Below are 24,728 nucleotides of genomic sequence, written 5' to 3'. Positions count from 1 at the left end.
TGATTCCAGTTTCTTGATCTTGTAAGTAAGTGCCAACAAATGTTAACTCTAGTCTGGAATCAGCAAGGGTATTTTCATCACTGAATGTCCTTATATCTCATGCCAGAAATTTCTTATTCCTTTATTGGCATTCACATCCGTTCCCTAACATATTTGAATCTTTTTTTTTTAATCCATTCAATTGTGTCTGATTTACAGAGACTGCCTGGATAAGTCCCTGTAGTTTTCTTGGCATGGTTTTTCAGAAGTAGTTTGCCGTTGCCTCCTTCCTAGGGCTGAGAGAAAGTGACTGGCCCAAGGTCACCCAGCTGGTTTTGTGCCCAAGGCAGAACTAGAACTCACGGTCTGCTTATATGCAAATGCTGTACAATAAATGGGATAACTTAATGGTAAATTATGACTTCATTTGTGCACATTAAGGTATATATCTAAGAAACAGCATCACAAGCAGTGTAAACAGATAATATATGCACATAACCATGTTTAGTAATCGAAACAAAGCATTAATAGAGGAACACTTTATTAGCAGGGTAATCTTTTAGTATCAATTTTAAAAGTCTTTTAATTTTTGAGGGGGCAGTTGGGCTGTCTGATTCTTTCAAGAGGAAAGTTTTGTGCATATTGTGGGGATATGTAACTGCTTTGGTTCATTTTGAAGTTGGGTAAGGAATGAAGAATGTTCATCTGGTTTGCTTTAAGGATTTGATTGATGTTATTCCCTTTTAAAGATATGGAACTAATGTTTTGAATTGTTTTTGTTTTTTGGGTTTATTAAGATTGGGATTATTAAAATTGTATTATTAAGTGTAATAGCAGACAACATGTGCTTTTTAATTTGATTCTTATAGTATACAGAAATGCATAGAATGGTGTTAGGAAGGAAATAATTAAATATGTTTTATCGTTTGGATGGGAGAAAGAGGTTTAGGAGGTTTATATGAACTTTTTTTTCTTTATTTTAATATAAGGGGGAGGAGTAACAGTACTTAGTAATTTTTATTATGTGCCAAAGTGGAATGACTTATAGAAATAATGTGGGGTTTTGGTTTAATATAGTGTAAGAGATTGATTGTGGAAATTTTTGTATATCCTTGCTGTTAAAAATTGAAAGCCCCATCTTTTTCTAAATTTGAAATTTTTTCTCTTGTGTTTTTGCACTTTTAAAGTTTTTTTTCTTTCTTTGTAGTGTTTTGTTTTCTTGTAGTTTTTATTCTTTTCTTCAAACCTAATAAAATGTTCTATTAAAAATGTCTTTTAATTAAGATATAATACAAAAAGTCAGATCTTAAACTGTTTATTTAAACTTCCTTCAAGCCCTCTGTAATAAATGGCGGAAATTGCAAATGGAAGCTGTTATTCTTATTTGCAATATAAAATACACCTTAAAATATCCACTAGTGAGCATTTAGGGTCTCTCATTAAATGTTGGCAAGCCAAAATGAATTGAAATGCTGCTGTTAAGCCTCAGCCTATCCCTTTCTGGCCTTAAAAATATATGAAAATGTTGCCCCATCAAGTTCTTTCCTGATGCTGGGCTGTTGGGGGAGGGGGGTCAAAAAAGTCAAGATGGCAGTTGCAACGGCACAATCAAATCCCTGGCCATTTTTACATACATTGCATGCATGGCAAACATTAAAAAAAGGACAGGGCTTTGATTACATGCTCATGGTGGGCATTTTGATTTTTTTTACACAGATGCTCCTGGCTGGGGCTTTCGATTTACTCTTCTTGTGATTCTCCTAAACTACACATTCTTCCTCGGAATCTCCTATAGCAGCATCAAAGGGTTGTTTCCTGGACAACCTGTGAGAATAAATGTCCATGCCTTCCTACACCTTGATCTTAGGGTCCCTTTTTAAAGTACACCAGGAAGTTTGATCCTGCACTAGCCCCAAGAGTAATCAGACCTGGAGTTCTGGTAGCAACCTTGCTTCAAACATGAAACAGAAGATGTCTCATGTAACTCTGTCAGCTGCTGACGCCGTAAGTTTTAATAGCTCTTAATAACATTCAAACTCCTGTTCAGAACATCTCCAGACTGATGAAAGATTTGCCTTCTTTAACAAGCCTGAATAAAGTATATCAAAATGCTTTACCAGAAATATGATTACCCTGTCCAAGACAATCCATCCATTTTTAGCCTGCATGATGTTCCACTAGTATTTTCTATTATACCAGCTTGAAGTCTGACCCAGTTCTGCAGCTCATTTAATAGAATATAGATGCCTTAAAATTATCAGCTCACAAAACGTCAATTTTTTAAGCAATGGAAATTCATAATGATAGAAACTTCTTTTTTTGCAACTCTTCTTGACTAAAAGGATGCTACCAAGCCCTTTTAATTGAAAAGCTATTCCAGGGGAAGGTGACCATGAACAAAAAGACAGCTGCAATTGAAAATGAATGTTCAACCCTTTTCATCTTCTTGTGTCATATAAAACTCTGAGTTCCCCTATTCCCTGTTTCCCCCAATGCTTGTCTTTCTCTGGGGGGTTTCAGATATGTTTTTATGAGTCATTAGACTCCAGAACCTAATGAAATCCTTCTCAGGGATGCAAGATTTGCAACCAGTAGGAACAGGGCTTTTTCAGTGTTGTGGAAATTTTGCCCTCTAGATGTTTAAATTGGCCTCATTGTTTGCCACCTTGTGGGCAAACCATTGTCATTCCACCCATATATTAAGAGAGAAAGACATCTGAGTAAGATTTGAAGGTCAGCTTACTGTTCATTTATATCCATTTTATTGAACTGGTTGGCTGATTCCTTCCTTTCATTTATTTGTGTTAACAGGGATGTCTGCAAGGAGGAGATCAAAAGTCAAGATGGCAGCCACAACTATGTAATTGAAGCCCCACTTCTTTTTGATATGTGTCACCCTGCAGACACTCCTGCGTGTTTAGTGTTCTATTAAGATGTTAAAATAAGACTATAAATGCAACTGAATTGAACTGGCCTTCTTCAATCTGGTGCCTTCAGTTGTGTTGGACAATAGACTACATGATCATTACCCATCTGTTTGTTGGGAATACAGAGGGCTGACAATGCTATCTCAGTGTGACAGGAGATGATAGTTAGGAAGCTAGAATGGATAGCTATCTAGCTATATCAAGCTAGCTATGATGGTCAAACAGATGAAGAACCATTTCAGAAAATCTTACACTAGACAATAGCGAAGGAATATGCAGATACAAACACCATCTCAGACTTCTGTCCTGAATCAGCACACCAGTTCAGTAAAAGAAGACAGGCACACTAACAGTTGCTGCAGAACATTAGGGAATATTATTGTGAATTATGTACCTTAAGGCACTAGAGCAGGCTCAAAGCTTCATTCAACTATGAAGTTTGCTGGGTAGGGGCTATTCTTCTATCTTTCCATGAAAAAAACCACTCTAGCAGACTGGATATGCTGTAGAAGCATCATGTGAATGTGTTCTTAACAGATGAAGCTGGAAAAGAGCAACTTTTGCCTGTTTTGTTTTACTAACTGCCATGGACCATGGTAGAAACAGTATTTCCTCTGGCTGTTGCTAATAACTTTGTAAGTTGACATGCACTTTCATCGGCAGTGGTAAATTTGAGCTGTCATTTTTAAAAGCATTTTGGCTCATTCACCCATTGGCAGCAGGATTGTGTACCCTTGGGGCATGTTGTAGCAGCAGTCCAGGGGTATCATTAAGCATTTTTACTTCTGTTTTCCAAAAGGAAAAAAAATGAAAACTAAGCCAAACGACAATCATTTAATACTATTTTCTGCTAATAAAATCAAGAATGCTTGGAAGTTCGACATGGTTCAGTAACAGAAATTGCTAGGGTGCGATTCTGCTTTCTGTTTGGACCTCTCATGTTGCTTTTCTCTCTGGTTCATGATGTGTGGATAAGAGTAACCAACACTACCCTTCCATTTTATCTTACAGGGATTTGAGTTCGTTGTTGGGATCTTGCAACAAATGCAGCAGTGCAATTCTACAATGTCCTAAGAGTGCAATCTTGAATACAAGCATCAAATTAATTATAAACATCTTAATCAGCTAAAATCACCATTACTAATTGAGCAATTAATTAATACAAAGGTTACAATTTAAATGTTCTTTATTAAAATATCAAGATATATCTTTTGGTGTTGAATCAAGGCTATCATTGCTGTGCAAGACAATTTTCATTAATGAAGAAGCTTGTCCCCTATAAACTCATCTACACAGACCCCTTGCTTTGGTATGAAAAATTTACAGAAGACATGTCTGTACAACTTTATTCCTCTGTTCCATCCTCCTCCTATTGCTAAGGCAGACAGAAGATGCTCTGGTACGGAAATTGTATTTTCCATGTTATGGTGGCACAAATCTGTTTTTCAGTTTGGGCCATATTGCTGGCCAAGTGCTGGGTGGTGGATTCCTCTGCTTCCCTACTTCTCCCACCATGCAGGAATACCAGCACTTTGAGGATCTGTGATTTCAAACGATAGACCTTTTTTACAGGCCCTCTCCTTTGACGCCCTCTTGCTGGCCCAGAAAAGCAAGTGCTTAGTGGGTGATGGATTCTTTGATATTTAGTAACTGCTTAATTTTTAAATAGTTTATGAATGTTTTTATTTGACATTTTCTGGCCAGCACTTCCAGCAGTGGGCCTGTGAAAAAAAACTAAAGGAAAAACAACATAATTCTTCCTTTCTTTCAGTCACTTGAGCTAACAAGAGAAAATGAGCAAAGATTTCACCTTCTTTTCAAAAAGGAAAAAGAAAGATTTACTGTTTCAGCAGGTCTATTGGTGAACTTATTTTAAAAAAAAAAACAAGCAGCCTGTCATCAACGAACCTGTAAAATAAAAAAGATTTCACTGGTCTACTATAGGAAGGCTCTTTAGAAAGGAGCAGGCAGCCCAGCAGCATAGGATGAAATGGCTGTGAAGGACAGTGACCAATGACTAGAGGGCAGAGACAGGACTCCTATGTACCGCAGTTCACAGTAGTCAACAAGAATGGAGGCATTTGCTATAATTACAGGAATTGAAGAAGGCAGACTATACAGCATGAGTTGAGCCAGCAGAAGTGCTGTGCATTCCTGTGCCTAAGAATAGTGGGCCATCCTTGTACAAGAGCAAGCAAGATATCTGAATGAGCCCTGAGTATTCTCCATACTCAGACTGAGCTAGTGTGCTTGCTGTTAGGCTATTGCATACGTAATCCAGACTAATTTTATCTCACACTTTAGACACATATAACTTTGACTTTATTTTAAAAAATAGGTGAACAAGCATCTGCACAGTCAAGTCTAATTCCCAACAGAGGCTAACATTGCCAGTGAGGCATGTTAACAAGACTGCTGGCCCAGAAAAGCAAGTACTTGGTACGTGATGGATTCTTTGATATTTAGTAACAGCTTAATTTTTAAATAGTTTATGAATGTTTTTATTTTAAAGTTAGGGTAAGGACTTGCTTTATTGATTTAGCGTAACTGCTCTATATAACCTTTGCTGTCAATCTGAGTGGTCCTTTCCTTATCCATGATACCTTAAAAGGGGAAAATATTTCATCTTTTTACTGCAGTGAAACCTTTGAAGTACCCTGCTGAAACCTGGTGGGGTTCATCTCTTCTAAAACGTATACCACTGCTGCTATTTGCATCCCATTTTGCTCAAAAATGAATTAGCTAAAGATATTTTTTATAGCTCCCTATTATAGCCAATGGTCATTTTTTTATTGAAGTCAAACTTGTATGCTCAATGAAGTCCAATTGAGTCTTGGTGCTTTGGGCTCTTGAATCTCCAATTCAGATCAAGTCATTCTAACTTTAGATTTTCAGTCTCAAATTTCAATCAGACCTTGGATGATCTGCATAGCCCGAGAGTTGTAGTGGCAAAATACTGGACTAATCCTGAGGAGATCCAAATTCAAAACTACCCACAAGTGTAACCTACAACATGACTTATTCTGAGGATAAAATGTAGAGTTTCAGAATCATGCATCAACCCTGAACTCTTTGAGGATCAATGATCTATTTAATATATAAATAGAAACAATAAGATGAGGCACTTCAATCATCCATTTGGTTGGTTGTAGAAAATAGATGGGCAACACAGAAACCATGGACAAAATATTTCTTCCTGATGCTGTGATGTAGACCCATTTAGACTGAAGAAGAAAAAGCAGAGGGGGCTTTACTGTAAGAATGTGTAGCCATGTAGGAGTTCATATAACATATAGGAAGGAGGCAATAAGGAACAAAAGAGAATGAAACATGTGGGAGGGAGTTGATAAAGGTGCCATCCTCATCTACAGCACTATTTTCCTCATCCACTCAAGGCTGAAAGATTGAGAACACTCTAAGTCATAACAGTTGTTAAAAACAAAATACAAAAAGTTTAAAACATAAAATCAGGATTAAAATTATTTGGATTTTTGGTCCTATCTTATCACAAGGGTTCAAGTCACCAGCCACACATATTTGGACCCTTGTCCTTTAAACAAAGAAACAAAAATAGAACTTAATTGGTAGGTACACTGTCCCCTAATGCTGCCCCAGTCTGCAATTCCCAAGGTTTAATATTTCAATTCTTGTCATGGTTGCTTGCCTCAGTTCCTCAGATGTCTGCCTTCCATATTGCTTGAACCATTTTGAAACAGCTACCAAGGACCACATACCTGTTTGAAATCACCCAAGTTAGCCCCCTGTGGGCTGTTCCACATCTGGGTGGATGCAAGTGGTGGATGCAAGTGGTGTGGATGCAAATGGTGTGGATGGAAGCATGCTTTCTTCAACACAAATGTAAGCACCTAAGAACAGGTATTACCGATCCCAGGTGTAATCAATACATCCCGTATAAGTATACACATGAGCCTGTTGGATTGTTTCCACTAAGAAACCATGCTGGAAATGTTACTAAAAATGTGCACAGTTTTGGCTTATTTTGATACTAATGAAAGAGCTGTTGTAAGCTTTCTACCCAATCTAAATCTCATTCTATTTTTCATACTCTCCACTAACTATACAAGTAAAAGGATGATCAAATTCTATCCTACATTTGCCAAGTAACTGCTGAAAATATATACTTTGAAGCTGATAGAACCCCCACCCACCCACCGAAGATGCCAGTGTGAGCTAAATGGAAGTACGCAAACAGTCTCAGTAGGAACCCGTGCCAGCTACTTGCATGTGACCAAGAAATGGAACAGAAGCATGCAGAGGAGGAGGGACAATCCAGACTGGAGAGTGATTTACTTGCAAATGATGTGAGGCAGGGAACACGTTCAAAGTCAGCTTCAGTCATCAGTCCTAGTGGGTCAGAGGACTGAAAAGATTAGTCATCAAAGAACAATGTTGGCCTTTTCCACTTGTTCGGGATTTCATGACATGCTAGCATGTTGCTTTTTTGTCCCTCTGTTTTATAGAGGAGAGGTACTTCAGTAAGCTTGGAGCATGGAGCTATTTAAGGGGGATAAATAAATAAAGAATCCCCGATACCAGCAAAAATATTCACCAATTCATGTTTATTTTATCCACTGGCTCTGCCTCTAATGCTCTAATAAATTAAATTCTATTAGAAATGGTATAAGCTTTCGTTCCTCTCAGGAGTGCCTCTAATCCAATTTGCATTGCTGGGCATTTGCATAATATTTGCACTGCAATAAGTTTTTACTTTCCCAAAGATATAAATTATATTAGTTTTAGCACTGACAAAGGAGGTTCCTTATTTTCTGAACTTTCTGTGTAATGAATTACGATCATTGTTACTCCTATTAAACTAGCAACTATAGAAAATATTTAAAATTAAACTGCAGTCTTCATACAGAAGGTTATCCATTTTTATCCAGCCTCTGCTTCATACACATACATGTCTGCCTGTTCAGGCATGCACACATGTACACATACTTAAGGTGATATTTGCAATTCTAGTATTAGCAGTAGTAGTAGTAGTGAATATGAGTGTTTGGTAATTTTAATTCTCTTTTAATAATGACAGCTACAGCCATTAATTATAACCTTGTTTCTAAGTGGTGTGGCCATGTGGCTGTGACACACTATGATTACAGAGTTGATTGAGAATCCGGCCTCGATACAAGAGTTAGATTAAATGACCTCTGAGTCTCTGCAAATACGGCTGTTTTATAAGGCTATCATGATAAGCGTGCCCTGTTTTATTACATACCATCAGATATTTTAATCATAGGCCATGCAAGATTTATTTCCTATTTTACAGAAATACATATAAAAAGAGGTAGTATCTAATTATGTCACTATGTTCACACAATGTTTCTCTCACTTGGGGAAACTCCATTTCATTCCTGTGCCTACATCAGATCCAATACTTTGATTCTGTTTTTAAAATCAGTTGTGCAAGCCTTTGTATATCTGTTCCATAGTGCATTACACAACATATTATAATGTCATTATGCTAGTTATTGCTTCTGTTGATTGTGCAAGGTGTTCCAGTAATATTTCTGCAGTTTCAAACAAATCACACAACCAGTTGTGGAACACTACCTTGTAATAAACTGCCCCACATACTCAGTACAAATTCTGTTGGGACTGGAGACTAAAGGTTATTAAATAGCCAGTTTGGTCTAGTGGTGAAGGTGCTGGCCTAGAAACCAGGAGACTGAGAGTTCTAGTCCCGCCTTAGGCATGAAAGCCAGCTGGGTGACCTTGGCCCAGTCACTCTCTCAGCCCAACTCACCTCACAGGGTTGTTGTTCTGGGGCAAATAGGAGGAGGAAGAAGTATTAGGTATGTTCGCCACCTTGAGATATATATAAAAAAGGCAGAATAAAAACAATAGGCTTATGCATTCTAGAAGTCTAAAAATGAGTTTATAATTAATATCCAAGCAATATAATTTTTCAAAGAAGATTTGAAGCTAATGGCATACAAGGCAGTCAAATAGTCTCTTAATATTCAGTCACTCTAATCAACCATCTACAGGCTAACACATAGTTCTTATGAACTTAAAGTCAATGGGGTAATTAGCATATCTGATTCAATGACAGAACGACAAAAAGTGAGTACAAAGAAAGAGGGGATTTCATGAAGTTATTCTTTTTAATTGAACATATACAGAGTTCACCTATAATCAGAAAAAAACAGAAAAAAATAAGAATAGAGACTCCGTACAGTGCAAGACTTTGAGGGGTTCTGAGTAAAGCTGAAAAAGTATATGTCTTCTCATCAAACAAATAAGGCAAGAGACTTAAAGATTTAGCATTAAGGCTTCTTGCCCAGCAAAGAAGGCAGGAGATTTATAGATGTAGAATACACACACACCTACTAAAAAGGGATACTTTGCACCGAGGCAGTTTTGAGGAAGAAGGAATAAAGAGAAGGTTGCATTTGAAGGAAGTAAAGAAAAAAAGATTTCCGGTTCAAGGAGAGAAAGCAGAAAGAGAATAAATCACCTTTTCTGGCAGTGTTGGACTGTGTTAGCTTGTGTTGCTGGCTTGAGTAGGGTGGAAGGTGACTTAGCGTCCATTTTGGATAAAAATAAAGAGAAAGACAGAAAGGATGATTACGGAGATGAGCAGGATTCCTTGTTCTTCTCTCTCTGAGGGTCATTTTTTATCCTGTCCTTGGGGAATTTAGCAAATTAAAAGAAAATAAAATTCAGGATTTGGGAACTCATTGGCATGGTATCAGACAGAAAGAAGAAGAAGAAAATGGGATAGAGGGAGTAGAGATGAATAAGGAGGTTCTTTAGTATAATGATCAGAAGTAAACAGGATCAATTATCCTAATCAAAAGGTTTACTTAAATGGCCAGGAAACAGAACTTTCATCTCCTTTTTTTTTATATCCATTGGTAAATGGGAGATTTCAGTAATACTATATGCAGATATATAGCACTACTGTCCATGACACATACTGATATGTGAAACCTCCTGAGTGTAATTTAAAATCAACTATCCCAAGACCAAGAAAAAAAGGTTGTATTCACCAAAAAGCCATCCCCCTGCCCCAAACATAAATGGACTTTTGATAGCAATGAAATAGAACAAGTATTCGTGTAAATACCTGAGTTTCTCATATTTCTTATCCTGGGAAATTAATCTATCAAATGAAAGATCAGCTACAAGATCCACGAAAGCTTGCTCTTCTTCCTTTTTCTCCAGAGGAGGACTTCTGGTGCTACCTACAGTAAAGATCTTTAGAGGAGAAATGGTCTCATATTACTGCAGAGTGTGGTAAGGTAAAGGTAAAGGTTTCCCTTGACATAAAGTCCAGTCGTGTCCGACTCTAGGGGGCGGTGCTCATCTCCGTTTCAAAGCCTTGGAGCCAGCGTTGTCCATAGGACACTTCCGGGTCATGTGGCCAGCATGACTCACGGAACGCCGTTACCTTCCCGCCGAAGCGGTACCAATTAATCTACTCACATTTGCATGTTTTCGAACTGCTTGGTGTGCAGAAGCTGGGACGAGCAACGGGAGCTCACCCCGCCGCGCGGTTTCGAACCGCCGACCTTCCGATCGACAGCTCAGCGGTTTAACCCGCAGCGCCACCGCGTTCAGCCAATGTATATGAAAGAGTGTGGAGGACAGGATAAAATCAATTAAGATGGAACTGATTGCAATTACATTCATTAGAACCATCCCAGCTCTCCCACTAAGCATCCTCACTGCTTTGTTGGGAATGAAAATGGGTCTTCCCTCCATTATTATTAGAGCAATGAAGACAATCCTCCTCTTCTATAAATGATTGATATCCCGGATTTGTGCCTAGCTAAACCATGCTTGAAAAAAACAGCTAAAAGAGGTAGCTAGCTTCCAGGTTGTGTATAGTATTATGAACTTATTCCTTTTCAGTAGAACAAGCATACAAGCTAAGGTTTAATGTTAAATCAAAGGACTGGCTGTTTGGAAAGGACTCTTTTCAAAATAGTTGTATAATTTTGTAGCACGAGATATTCAGAGTGGTACTTTGTGATTAAAGTGTATCTAGGACTCTTGACATATTTACACATTCTGGTAAACCTGTCTTTAAGACAAGCTTTTACTGAGCTCTTCTTTGAATGAGTGCCTTCAGCATATTTGGATACAGAGAGGAGCATCAGTGTTGGAAAGTCTCTGTATTTGTGGAGCACCACAGGTTAAAAATCTAATTCATTATGTGCTGAATTGTAAATTATACAAAGCTCCTAGAACCTTATTTATTTATCCACTGCTGTGTTGACATTCCTGGGATTCTTGTAATGCAATAATCTGCTTTTTGTTGACAGATTTGGATCACAAAGTAACCCAGCAAGGGGCAAGATATGCAGTGACAGCATGGAAGATCAGAGATAGAGTTATGGCAGCTGTGCTAATGAACTATAAAGGGGATGAATCATTTTAAATTAATTAATTTTATACACACACTCATGTAAACCTTATTGGTTTATGTATCTGAAAGTTTCGTTAATTTAAGTGTATAAGTGTCATAGAACTGGCATGTCTGATGTAGTGTTTCTGTGTTCACCTTTTACTAAAACCATTTGTTTACAATCAAGTATTTAATAATAAAAATGTTTTGTGTGTTGTTCTAATGGAGACACCTTAGAACAATTTTTGTAATGCTGATGGAAAGGTCATGAAATAAGCAGTCAAGAGGAGAAGTGGAATTGTGAAAGGGAGAAGTGGAAGATTGTCCATATCTTACAGAGCAATAGTAAGAGCTGTAAATATCAATAGGGGCAAAAGGTAAGGAAGATGATCAATAGCAGCCTGAAAGTAACGCTTCATATCTTATTAACCATCTCAGGTTTCTCTAATTTGGATTTAAAATCTATCTAAAGAAAAAAGTAAGAAAGAGCAAAGAATGAAAGCTGTGTACATAGACTAAAAGTACAGATAAAGCAACAATTCAGCTGTTAATAGCAATCAGCCAATGTATATGAAAGAACCAAAAACAAGTTTCTGTCACTGATCCATAAAAAGTTGAACTGTAATGTTTAATCAAAGCTGCCTAATGATTCGAAAGTTATTGAAGGGAAGGGAAGGGAACGGAGAGTTCTACAAAGTAAGGATCAAAACACAATTTTGGCAGAGGTGAAGTAGCAAATTACAGTGTAACAACTCTGAACAATGAAATATCAGGTACTTTTACATCTCTTGTTTCTTAGGCTTATAATGGTTCTATTAATTTATAATTGTCTAATTAAATAATCAGACTGTCTAGATCAATTTCAGTACTGCTTTATGCCTAAGTCTGAGACTGGGACAACTTTGTTACCCTGGTAAATGGTCTGTGTTAGGAGCCACACTGAAATCGTGCATCTCTTTTGGTTCTACTGGACCTCTCAGTTTGACCATCCACATCGTACTCTTTTGATTTCTCTTTTTCACTTATTATTAGGGAGGTAGTTGACATTTTGAATCCGTGTTTGGCAGCAGTAAAAGACTAGATGAGAGCTAATAAATTGAGACCTAATCTAGACAAGGTACTCCTGGTTAGGAATCAGATGGACTCTGGAATAGGAATTCAACCAATTTTGGATGGATGACATTTCTTCTAAAGAATAATGTTAACAGTTTTGGGTGCTCCTAGATTCAGGGCACACCTGAAGGCTCAAGTAGCAGTAATTGTCAGGAATGATTTTGCCCAGCTTAAGCTGGTACAATAACTACATCCCATCCTATTCACATGAAATAAGGCCATGTCTTAGAATGGTACATACAGTCCACCACCCCTAAAGCTTTCAGAGCAGAGAGATACAGATGTTACATTATGTCATGCCCTCGTGTACTATATCTGATGAATCACAAATAGGATGAAACTGATCACATACAGTACTCCTGGTAGTATACGTAATATGTAATACAAAAAATTTACAATGTAGGCATAAAAACTATGCTTTACTTACATTTCAATTTGATTACTGTAATGCACATTGTCTGGAATTACCTCTGAAGTGTCCCTAGAAATCTTGGTCTAGAAGGCAACAGCTCTACTCACTGGCAGAAAAATATTCCATTAGTTCTGCAAAGGCTGGGCTGGTTACCAAGGTGTTTCTGGGTACAATTCAAGGAGATAGAGCTGAACCTACCAGCCTGCCTTCAGTCAAAGCATGGACAGAGAAGTCCTTTTTCAGGCTCCAGCTGTTGTAAAAAGCAGGCAAAAAGCACATTTACAGAGAAAAGAAAGGAAATACAAAAGGAAATGAATGAAATTACCTTGGATATTTTTCTGTCTATATTTGTGGGGACCTCAGCACACATTCAGAACAGTGGCACTGATTTCACAAAGGAAGTCGAGAAAATGAGAAACTGGAAAATTATGCTGAGAAACAAATCTTGAAGAAATTGGAGTATGCCTGTTTTTGTACCTTACTGTGCTAACAGCGCACATTTTCATATCAGTTACACCTTTCTTCCCTTGTTATATAACTTTGCCCTCATTTGCATGCAGATTATAAGCACTGTTGGCAAGTATAAGTGCACATAGCTGAGATGTGTGGTGCTTGCAATATTCACTGCACTTTGAACAAACCTAGTCATCCTAAAGCTTGCTGTTTGCTCTTTATAACACCAGTTGCTGATATTTTGCATATCTTGTTTCAGGTCAGTAAACAGTCACACTTACACAGTATTTGAAAGCAAAATCCCTTTAGGGACTGCTCATATGTAAGCTCTTGAGAACAGCATCTTCTGTTCAGCTGTAATTCTACGGGATAATGGATTACTTTCATTCTTGGAAGAGAGCTATCCACTCAATCTTCCCTTGTCATAAACAGATGGACCAGATTCCATATATGGGCCCCACTGTGAGCAAAGGAAATAAGGCACCTAAAGAAGAAATACATTATGTATAGGTAAGATATGCATGCACCCTGGAGAGAAAGAGAGAGGGAGGGAGGGAGAGAATTGCAGGAGAAAGAGGACAGAAGCAGGAATTTCACAGCCAAGGTGAACAAGGCTTCATGAGCTGCAAGAATCAGAGGAACCAGTGTGGGCCAGACTCTGTTGTTCTCTGCCTCTGTCTCTAAAATAATCTGTGGAGTCCCCAGTGTCCCCAGATATCATCTATTTTCAGAACACACTTTTGACTACTTTACTTCCCTCTTCCTGGTGAGTGTCACGGAGCCATGTTTACATTAGTAAGTTATTCTTTGGATTTAGGGAGAGAGAAAACAAGAAGAAAAATTCAAGGTGAAAACTGGCTAGTTCTAAGCCATCCCTTTACACTATTGATTCTCCTTCCTGCCTTAAGGCATATGTGAACAAAGAAAGGAACTTTTTGGGCAAAAATTAATATAACGTGTAGTTAGAACTTAATATACTGATAACCAAATCCTACTCCAGAGGTGAAATATTGAAAGATTAGGGCAGAAGAGGAGGAACGTGTCTTTCTGAATTACAACTTGCCAGCAATCTTCCTCATAGAACTGCTGGGAGTCATAGTTGAACATAACTTCTCTACCTTTGAATGAGGAGAGACTCCCCTTTGCTTCTATTCTCACAAAATGAGATGTTTTACTAACCTAATATAGAATAAATGGTAAGGAATATACTTCCATTAACTGAAGTCTTTGCATAAAACAGTGCAAACCTTAAGCCACAGACTACTGGGACATTTTATGAATTTGTTAACAGGAAAGCAGTTTTCTTAATATTTAAAATGATCGGTACATATCAATATTTCTTCATGCAAGAAGATAACCTAACGGCTAACTCTAAGCAAAACATTTGTTTTTATTATTATTATTTTAATATTGTCTCTTACATGCAGATTTTGAATGAAAATAAACTCTTGGCAATAGAGAACAAAGAAAAAAGATAAGTTTTACATTTGTAAGCTGAAAAGAATCAAAATATTTATTTCTTTGAACTGCTAGCCTTAAAGGAAATTGTTTGATTAATTTTGAAGATGAGCAGAGCCTTTCCAATTTTAAACAAATAAATACTACCCCAAAGGCAACCTGATGCTACTGTTAATACCCCAGTGCTCCTTAGAACAGTCTTTAATGCCTTCTGCAAAGCTAATAAGAAGGGGCTATCCAAACCTCAGAAGAAGGACATTCCATAATGCCACTACCACCTCCAGGAAGGATGACCTAGGGGCCCTGACCCTCTTGACTTCATGAAGGTAGGAGACTCTAAGTAAACCCTCTTGAGAAGACTACACAAGGCAGGCTGATTCAAGTTGGGAGAGATACTCCTGCAGATAGGCAGGAGCCAAGCCATGAAAGCCTTTGTGGCCCTTCAAAATAGGCCCAGAAACCTATTGACAGTCCATGTCAGGAGCTCAGCACAGGAGCTGTATGGCTGACATGGCTAGTTCCCATCACCAGCTGGACTGCTGCAACTGGGATCAAATGAAGTTTCTGAACTGTGCAAGGGCAGCCTTGGACAACTGTGAGTTGCTAGGGGCACAAATCATTGTTAGAGCTTCCTGCTTCCCAAAGGGCCACAATTTCTGTACCAGCTCAAGCTTGGCAAAGAAAATGAGTGACAAATGAACAGTGACCCATAAAAGGAAAAGCAGACAGTGGCTGAGGAACATCTAAAATGGAGACAATATTTTGCCCACCAGACTACGCTTCATTTCATATGCCTTTGAATGTAGTGTTTTGTACCATGTGAATCAAAGATAGTCCTCATTCACTTTTATTACAGCAACATTAACTTCATGGAAACTATGCAAGCATAAAACAAAATGTATGGCTGCATGGAAGTTTCTGCTCAGGTTTAGGTGAGAAGAAACAGCAACCTTCTTCAAATCTCTTCACCCAGGTCACGACAGGAGATCAGGAGTGTCAAAAACGGGATTCACAGGACCTTACAAACACAGAAGACTTTCTGGGGAAGAATTATACATGGCTGCTGCAATGTTGAATTCTAAAAGACCAACAGAGTCATGTTTCTTGTTTGGGTGGTAGGAAGGTTTAAATAAGCATCATCAGATTTCTTTAACAGATTCCCACATTAAGGTGGAATGATTTTGCACTCCCCTCTTTCAGAAAGAACGCAAGCGAGCCCTCACTGAGCACATAGGCGTGTTCATCCAAGGGTGTTCCTCCTATTAGAGGGGCACTTAGGCTTTCTCCAGCTTCTTTTGGCACAATGTCCCCCCATCTTCCTTTTGCGGTAGTAAGGGTAGTAAGCCAGTTCCCTTATTCGGAGATGAATAGAAATGGAAAGGGCAGGCACTTCTGATGGTCTTTGGTGGGATATGGCTTATTTTTTTCATCTATTCCATACACTTCATTTGAATTGCATTGCACCACAAAAGGTTCAGGCATCCTGTTATTTAGTTGATTTGGTAAGCATCGGGAGACTTCAGAGCATGGGGGCTGGCTACTTCTCATGCCAACAAGCTTGATGGGATGGGGCAAAGCCTATCCCTGGATCTCCCAAGTAAATTGTATCAAGCAAGCAAGAACTCTTTACCTGCCTTCAGTACAGGGAAACAATGAAATACAACAGTCAAGCAACTTAATCAGCTTACTTCCAAGCACTGGTGAGGCTATCCATGTTCCAGAGGATGACTAACCTGAATTCAGGTTCTATTGCTTGTTGTAGATTGTGTATGGTTTTATATAATAAAATCTGTGAACCTTTAATCCAATCTTGGCTGACATCCTTTCGGTGATGGGTAACAATGTTCTGTTTGATAATGAAGAGGACATTCATGAAAGCGAGGTCAGCATTTCAAGAGAAATATTGCGTATATATTTGGTGGCTGAATAGATGGAGTAGTTCTGAGTTTTGATTTGTTTCCAATTCCTTCAGCCACAGTCTACAGAGATGTCAGCAGCTGCCACTTACTTTTCAATACATAGTATCACCATTTTGTTTTCAGGTTCGATGCAGGTTATAAGGATGCATCAGCCAAGCAGGTGTGCTTTTATTGAAGCAACTAAAATATCATAAGCTAATAATGCATATCACTGGGTGACATCTTACCCAAATGAAAAAAAACTCCCATTTCTCCAGAGAGATACATTAGAATACAGAGAGGTCACCTACTGCATAATTCTGTAAAATGTCATCAAACAAAAATGCTGCATTCAGCTGGGAAATCAATATTAATATTTAAAAGTTATTGTACTAAAAGTTTTTTTTCATCTGTATTTCCTTTCATATGTTGACCTTAAGTTTCCAGTTGAATTGAGTTTAGTTCTCTGTCCTTGAAACACTTTCAGTGAGTGGGATGCTACTCTTTTCTTTGAACTGTAATCTTTTGGGACTCCAGAGAGAAAAGTACAGCATATTCAGAAGTGGTTTGTTGCTTCAGTTTATTTTGTACTGAGATGACAAATACCATGGCTTGGGAGTGCTGTTTTATTCCTACTGTTTTCTGTTGAGTATCCAATCACTAGCCTAACTTTAGAAGCTAAGCAGCTCAAATTCATGTCATTGTTATAACAACTACAGATACCACCAAATTCTGAAAATACCTGGTTTAAAAGAAAAATTAGGAAGGTCCTTTAAAAACAATCAACCTTATTTGGGGGTCTTTATGAAAACTGAAAACTCCAAAATGGAGAAGAAAGGGACTATCACTAGAATTCTCCTTTTTCATTCCCTGTGCTTGAAAATCAATATAACCCAGTGTTTCTGACTATATATTTACTTTGGTAGCTTTAGGATAGGCAATCTGACTTCCTTCAGATATTTGGATCCAGAATTTCTATGATCCTTGACACCAGCCATGCTGGAAGGGATTTATGTATCCCCCCCCTCCAAAAAAAACACCCTGAAGGCAGATTTTGCCTACTCCTGCTAGAAAAACTTTGGTAGAATTCCTCTACAGAAACACTTACTTTGAATATAGGCTAAGGATGACTATAACATTAAAAACAAAACAAGAAAGAAAATGAAGTTTATGACTTCCATTTCTGTTCACGCAATCTGAAAACTGCTTGGATTGACCTGACCCTTCCAAGGAATGATTAATTAGGGTTCAATTAATTAGGGTTCCAAACCATTGTTTCTTCTTTCCTCTACATCAGAGCTGAAAGCAGTATTCCTCATCAAAGAAATATCTATCAATAATAATTGGTTGTCTTCTCTAATATTCAGCGCCAACAAATATCAATGCATTTCTTTAATAACCAAATTGTATGCTGCCATGTTTGTTTGCCTTTATTGTAAAGCTAATTTAAATGCTGGCAAAGAATTTCATCTTGGATTTCATTGGAAATTAATTTTTGGTATTCCATTCCCACCATACGTTATAGTGGTGCAAACATTAGAATCAAATCAAGTCTGTTAGCATTCATCTTTCCTCAATCAAAAATCTGGGGGGAAAAAAGAAAAGAAATCTTCTGGAACAAAAAGGTGTAGAAATGAAAATTATGTGCACACAATAATAGTTACATTAAAAAGGCTGTTTACATTAAGGATAATTTGCATTTTAAAGGCCTGCCTCAGGAAAATTTACATGCCAGTAAACAAAAGCAGTGTAATTTGCATTTTAAAAAAAATCTTGCAGATGTAAATGGTTACAAAATTTTCTATTTTTTTTTTTAAACCCACAGGAATATTGTCCTACTAACAAAAGAGTAAGTAGAGAGGCTCTTTTATGAATCACACAATTCTAATGTTGACAATGCTTATTATCTGACCTTATGAAGGCCTATCATATTATACTTCTTGGGCACAAAGTATATTCCATGCTACAAGATGCAATAGCTGTTCAATGAGACTTAAATTCAGTGAGATATAGTAGAAATGTAGCATAAATTGCAGAAACTAAGCAAAGAATTTTAGCCACCTTTATGACTCTATAACCCTGTCTTGCTTCAAAAACACCATGCATAAATGTAGGGTTACACTTACTTGATCCTCCACTTCTGATGTATATATGTATAGTCCCGCCTTAGGCATGAAAGCCAGCTGGGTGACCTTGGGCCAGTCCCTCTCTCTCAGCCCAACTCACCTCACAGGGTTGCTGTTGTGGGAAAAAGAGGAGGAGGAAGGAGTATCTGGTATGCTCACTGCCTTGAGTTATTTATAAAAAAATAATAATAATAAAGGCAGGATAGAAAATAAATGAAATGAAATGAAATGAAATAAATATACTACTCAAAATAACTGGTCAACTTTCCAGTACTTATTGGACCTCTGAGATACAGAGAAGAAGGATTGAATCAAGACAGTCTTTGCTCTTCTTGCCAGCAGCATCAAAAGAGCCTGAATAAACCTATAGTTCAATATTCATCTCATAAGAGCATGAACTTGCCTGACCAAATTTAGTGAGCAAATTTCAATAGAATTTCTTGAAGTCTGAGTTCTGTTCACACCTAAAGTCTTACCAGAAATTGGGAGGGATTTGAGCACCTTGGGAGACCTAGGTAGAAAATGTTAGGCATCCATGCAGGCCAAGAACATTATTAATTTGTATCTTCATTGCTCTTTGGCTTCTGTGTCACCCCAAAGTCTGCATGGAGACAAGAGGTTCTAGAGGACTATCCAAAACAATGAAAAAGTAATTCTGTTTCTGATTAATTCCTAAAGGAATGCTAGGCATCTGTCTGGAATTCTTCCTAAATGTTGATTTCCAGAACATTTAACCATGACTGACTCACAGTTGTGACACATAAGCTGAAAGCCTGGGTTTCATTTTGATACGTGGCAAAAGTTTCTGGATGGCAGCTTATGGACTGGATTAAGTTAGGGGGGTGGGGGGGCTGGCTTTTTACTCTAGTTTGAAGAAAGACAAAATTCTATGGAGGTCTGTTTTGGATTAATATTACACATCTTGACCTCCTCTGCTTTCTATTCATTTGTTTTTCTCAGTCCTCTATCAAATATTCGTATTTTAACAGGAAACAGATTGGATTTTTATATTCTATCCTTCAAAATTCAATCAGGATATTAAAAGAATACAGGAAAAGTCTATCAAAAAGTGTTGTTTCTCTTACCTAGTTCCTGCTGAGTTTATAAAATTGTGTCTGCAGTCATATCTGAAAGAAGGTAAAGTCTCACAAGCAGGAATTATGATTTCTCCCATATGCTTAGATATCAAGATGAAGCGTTGTAGCCCGTTTGGCTCTACAGCCATGGTACCCCTGCCAAAATTGCCCGGGGTGTGTGTGTGGGGAGGAATGATGAGCAAGCACAATAAAAGGACAGCAAAATGACTTTAGGACTCTGGAGATTTAGACTGAAGCAAATGCCACATAAGTTGAGTGAGGCTGCCAAGAATAAGTATTTTAGCATGAAACATTCAATGTCTTTCAATATATCAACATTCAAATATCCTCCTGCAATGAAACAATGAAATTTATGAATGGGAGGTCAGATGGACAAATTAAAGTACAGACTATACTTTGCTCAGCCAATATATTATTGAAAGTGATCCTTAACTTTATTTAGCATATACTTACAAATGGTCATTGACATTTGAAAAAATCTCATCTTTACTCATGTGGTGTGCATGACTGATATGAAATTGGCTGAAAGAAACAGTGATCCAGGTTAATTAGTCATCTGGAAATTACATTTCAGAATAGATCTGACTATTTGATTAGTTTGATAAAGAATTCTTTCAAGAGTCAAAATAATAAGAGCAACAGCAATAATAACAATATGCTAATTTGTCAGTATTTTTATCACATTTAGTCTGAAGTCCTCAAAACCCAATATTTTCTGTAAATTATATCCACTAGATATGCTTTAGATAGCAGTGGGGGGAGGGGGGATATTTCCACAATGTTTCAATATAATCAAAGAAGGTCAAGACTTGACTTCACCAAAAATTATTGCCCAATAACATTACTGAATAATGTTTATAAGTTATTCACAATGATTTTACCTGAGAGAATGAAGATGGTTTTACAGGACTTTATTCATGAAGATCAGTATGGGTTTTTACCTAAAAGTCAGCTGAGGGACAGTATTAGAAATGTATTGAATATTTTGGAATATTTAGAGCAACATAATGAAAAGCAAGCAGCATTGATTTTTCTTGATGCAGAAAAGCCTTTGACAATTTGAATAGGACTTTTTTGTTTAAAATTTTGGAAGATATGGACTTTGGCTGGAATTTTATCAAATTTTATTAAATGGGTAAAATCTATTTATAGGCACAGATAATTGTGAATGGGGAATTAACAAAACCTTGTGAGATATAGACAGGGTCTAGACAAGGATGCCTCTTGTCACCATTGCTGTTTGTTTTCCTTTGGAAGTACTGAATAGAGATATAAGATGAGAAGAGAGAATTGCTGGAGTGAAGATTAAAAGAGAAACATATAAATAACAGGTGTTTGCTGATGAGCTGGAGATAATTTTGGAAGATCTTCTGGAAGGAATAGAAATATTAATGGAAAAACTGAAGGATTTTGGGGTGTTAGCTGGTTTTAAAATTAAAAGACAAAGATGTTAACAAAGAATATGGAAATGGAAAAACAAAAGGAATTGATGGGGAAAACTGGTTTTAAGATTGAGAAGAAAGTGAAATATTTGGGTATCACTATGACTAACATGAATTGTATGTTATACCAGAATAATTATGTTAAGACATGGAATGAAATCAAGAAGGACATGTTAAGATGGGAGAAATTACAATTGTCATTGTTGGGGAGAATAAAAATGAAATTTTGCCAAAAATGATGTTTTTGTTTCAAACAATACCTATTATGACAACAGAAGTACTATCTAAACAATGGCAGAAAGATATATCTCAATTTGTATGGCAAGGAAAAAACCAAGAGTTAAATATAAAATACTTCAAGATGCAAAAGAATGAGGAGGATTGGGACTGCCTGATTTGAAACTGTATTTTGCAGCCTGCTGCTTAGTCTGGATGAAAGAGTGGGTTTTCCTGAGAACTAAGAGATTTTATAATTAGAAGGACATGATCTGAGGTTCAGACGGCACAGGTTTCTATGGTACAATAAAGTTAAGGTTAATACAGATTTTAAGAATCTATATTAGAAGTGCCATATTGAGAATATGGAACACATATAAATGCAGACTGTGCCTGAAAATGCCTTTATGGGTCTCCGCACAAGAAGCATTTTACAGGAAAGAAACAGTAGGTAAAGAAAAATGGCTAACTTTTGGAGAGTTGTTAGAACAGGAACATGGAGAATATAAGATGAAATCAAGAGAGCAACTGGCTGCAGCGGGATTTAGTTTTCAGTGGTTTTCCATGCACAGTTAAGAGAAAGGTTTAAGGTAAATAATAGGACATTTGGAATTGAGCAGCAAAACACAGAATTTCATGTTGAACAATGTACAAATGATGAACATGTAATTGTTAAAATGTAGAAACTTTTATTGAAATTTGAAATGGAAGAAGAACAAGTGAAAGACTGCATGATAAAATGGGCTAAGAACTTTGGACACAAAATCCGGATAGAACAGTGGGAAAATATGTGGTTAAAAGAATTGAAATTTACATTATGTTATAACTTAAAAGAGAATTTTTATAAAATGATGTACCATTAGTATATGACCCCAGAAAACTTGTTTAGAATATGTAAAGGGACTTCAAATCTATGTTGGAAATGTGGACAACATGAAGGGTCATTTTATCACGCCTGGTAGACTTGTAAAAAAGCCAGAAATGTCTTGGTTCAAATACATATAAATACAAATACAAGAATTTTAAAGATCAACATTCAGCTGAAACCAGAACTTTTCCTGCTGAGATTAATTGACAGACAATTAATCAGAAAAGAGCTGTGGAAGATCATTTTTATTTATGATTATTGCTGTGAGAGTACTATATGCACAAAAATGGAAAGGCTCTGAAATACCCACAGTGGAGGAATGGTTAGTGAAGATGACAGAACTAGCAGAGATGGCAAAGTTGACTTGTTTGCTCAGAGAAAGATCAACAAGTACATTTATCAGTGACTGGGAACTTTTTGCTGAAAAAAGAGAAAAATAAACTTGTGATTTGATACGGGTTTGATTATTAGAAAGGGTAGCTTATGGAAAGAAGGAAACTATGATGTAACCTTAGAGAGAGGGTAAAATATAAATGCATTTATAACCACTGTCAAAAAGATCAGAAGCCTCTTCTTTATAATATTTTTTTCTTTTTTTTTTCCTTTTCTTTCTTCTTCTATTTTCTTTTTTCACTATTTACTATTCTTCTTCATTATCTTTATTTTCTCCTATGGTTTTTACTTTGTAAAAAAAATTCTTTAATAAAAATTACTTTAAAAATGTTTCAATATAGTCAGAGTACCGGTATTCAGGAAGAGAGGGAAAAATAAAGAGTTATTTAAATCCAAACATTGTAGAAAGAATTGACTTCAAATATAATTCATCTGCAACATTGATAACACAGATCAGTCAAGAGTTTAAATTAGAAGCTAATTACATATTATGCATAACAGGGATGAGACAGCCTTATCCCTGTTATGCATTCATGCTTTCAACTTACCCAATAGTTGAAAGATTTTGAACTGAAAAGTACTGAGAGGACAGAGAAGTAATTTAACCCGTTTCCTGACAATTTTTCATATATTATTGTTGGTTTCAATACTGATTATTTTGTTTGATATCACATTGGGTAGTTTTAAATATTCTGTTTTGGTAAAACTATTTTTTAAGTGCTAATGAAACTACCGTAACCTAGATTATGAGATACTGAATCTCATTTAAACTTTTTCTTTGGCGACATTGATATTTGTACAACTTCCATGCTTGAGGAAGTCCTTCCTAAGTGAGATAATTCTGCCTTTAAAATCTTATTATTTCAATCTTGGGATGAATGGAATATATTAATTATTATTTAACTTCACCTTTTAAAAAGTTCTATTTTATGTGATTTGCTGCACTTTGCTGTAGACTCTGTTTATAGCAAAAAGCCCAAATTCAGCATGAAACAGGGCAATTTGAGTGGGTATTTAACTCATTTGAAGTGGGATGAGCATCTGATTCAATCTCCAGGAAACCTTTACTATGGAGTCCAGGACCTCAGCATGGTGAAACAATTGGTGACAAGTTCCAAAAGACTGGGGGAAAAAATAAGAGTCTCTTGCTTGTGTAATATTTTAGTGGGGGCACGAGAAAGGGAAGGGGGTGGGAAATATTGGATTCAGGGACTGCCATGTCCATCCTGAAATCAGAGGGCTACTGAGGATTGATTATGCCCAATAAAGACTTTTGGATGGATGGCAAGTTTATGAGATGATGCTGTACACTCACACCCACACACACACCTCCTACCACTGCAATCATGTCTTTCTCTTTCTATCCAGTGGATTTAAATTTGATCCTCTTTCAGCTAATTGTTTTCCACTTTTCCATTCCACTCATTTTCTATCTTTTTTTTTCTCCCTTCCTATTTTGATATTCCATTCTTTTACTTTAAGGCCCATAAGTTCTCAAGTGCATTATTGTTTATTTATTCCTCGTCTTTTGTTTATTTCTCCCATAAATGATTCCTTATTTATATTCTATTTTTTCATGTGTAAACATGTAAATAATAAATGTGTACATGTTCATCTTTCTCCTGCCTCTGGCTTTGCAAGCAGCATCCTTCCCAGCTCCACTTTGGCCCAAGAGATATTATGAGAGAAGAGCAGCCAGTGTCACAGGAGAAACCAAGGATGGGGATATTACATTTGCGAGTGCAGCTCAAATATCCTTGTACCAATTTCAAGGAAATTTGACATCCCCTTAAATAGTTTGACCTTCTTCCAAATGTCCTTTTCTGATAAAAAGTAAATAGCTGTTAAGTGTTTATATTTTTACCATGTTAGATAATGGGAGAGCAAAATTTTGGGTTTTTTTTCCTTTTTACAATCCAAATTGGGTGATTTTTGTATCTACCCTATATTTTATGTAGGTGGGCAGCCT

The 24,728-nt window shown here is 36.9% G+C and overlaps 1 long non-coding RNA gene across 1 annotated transcript; it reads right to left on the bottom strand.

The window, feature by feature from the left end:
- Window positions 1-5,533: 5,533 nt before the first annotated feature.
- Window positions 5,534-12,994, bottom strand: LOC134488516 (uncharacterized). The gene is made up of 3 exons (XR_010066977.1): window positions 12,820-12,994; window positions 10,000-10,130; window positions 5,534-7,271 (listed from the first exon to the last, which is right to left on the bottom strand). It is a non-coding gene; the product is annotated as an uncharacterized LOC134488516 (long non-coding RNA).
- Window positions 12,995-24,728: the final 11,734 nt, after the last annotated feature.

This window comes from Candoia aspera, chromosome 1, assembly GCF_035149785.1.
Source record: "Candoia aspera isolate rCanAsp1 chromosome 1, rCanAsp1.hap2, whole genome shotgun sequence".
NCBI lineage: Eukaryota > Metazoa > Chordata > Lepidosauria > Squamata > Boidae > Candoia > Candoia aspera.
Note: the sequence above shows the minus strand (reverse complement) of the source record. Positions and strands in the feature narration are given on the sequence as shown.